Source organism: Electrophorus electricus, chromosome 10 (genome assembly GCF_013358815.1).
Source record: "Electrophorus electricus isolate fEleEle1 chromosome 10, fEleEle1.pri, whole genome shotgun sequence".
NCBI classification, from domain to species: Eukaryota; Metazoa; Chordata; class Actinopteri; order Gymnotiformes; family Gymnotidae; genus Electrophorus; species Electrophorus electricus.
Window position 1 is genome coordinate 17,810,676 of NC_049544.1, and position 1,166 is coordinate 17,811,841.

A 1,166-nucleotide genomic window follows, 5' to 3' on the forward strand; every position below is an offset into this window, starting at 1 on the left:
AGATATTTGCTTTAATACCAGTAATATGAAACACCTTGATTTCAGAAGGTAATAACAGCAGAGATATTGTTCACATTATCATGGGTGGTGATGCTTAACCTGATGACCATTCTCACAGTTAAACTGTACATGTGTATGTGTGTGTGTGTGTGTGTGTGTGCGCGCGTGTGTGTGTGCCTTGCGTGTGTGGGTGTGTGTGTGTGTGTGTGTGTGTGTGTGTGTGTGTGTGTGTGTAAGTAAAATCATGGAAGTGAAGCAGGGCTCCAGGCTGCCTGGGAAAAAGTTCAGACTGCCATGGGAACCCAGAGGCCAGGGACTGACAGGAGAGTCAGTGGGTCATGAGAATGGTATGGACATCCAGCATAGTCCACAGCCTGACTCACACCATCTGCCTAGCTCCATGGACAACAAGGGAGCATCCAGACAGAGCAGGGATTTTACCCACGGCTGGATATTGATTGCTATGGAAGGGGGAATGTCCGTTGGCCACATTCCGTGAGACACTGGCATCATCGTTGTTCTCTAAGCCTCTCTACCTCCTGTTTGAGGGTAAGGGCATGAAAGACTTCATAAGATTCAAAATGCTGATTAATTTTATGTACATATGTTATTATTAGTATTAATATATTGTTATTGCTTAGTGTATCCACTGTATATTTATTTCTAAAAGCAGTCCTCAAGCGAGTATATGCTGCTGTTTGAAGGTGAGATGCCTAATGCAGGTGAATTAAAACCTTGAAGATGTCTGGAATTTCCTCCGGGAAACACATTTATTCTACATGTGTATTTGGCTTATATGTTTTCTGACTCACCAACAGGTATTTCAGTCTTCCTAAAGCCGTAATCACCAGTAGTTATTTGGCAGAAACATTTCATTCATCCTAAAATAATCCTCCTACCCAGCATGTTTAATCCAGCAGACTGAACAAAATTGTTTTCGGATGAGATTTGTATAAACAGCTGTTTTTCAAACAGACCATGGCAATACACTCATCAAATAATCCCTGAGCAAATATCCCTCTGTGCCATCCGTGGTTCGGAAACCACTGGAAATGCCAGAGCTCTCACCTTCCTCCGGTGACACAGACTGCTGCAGCACCCTCCATACCACAGCCGGCTCAGAGTGGCCTAATTGAGGCCAGTAATTCTATGATTAAGGTCCACTC

General features: G+C 43.7%; 1 long non-coding RNA gene across 1 annotated transcript in view; it reads left to right on the top strand.

Annotated features, from left to right (window-relative positions):
* Positions 1-407: 407 nt before the first annotated feature.
* Positions 408-1,166, top strand: part of LOC118242170 — a 56,056-nt gene continuing 55,297 nt past the window's right edge. Inside the window, exon 1 of the long non-coding RNA XR_004776613.1 lies at positions 408-549. This is a non-coding gene — a long non-coding RNA (uncharacterized LOC118242170). The remainder of the gene's footprint in view (positions 550-1,166) is intronic.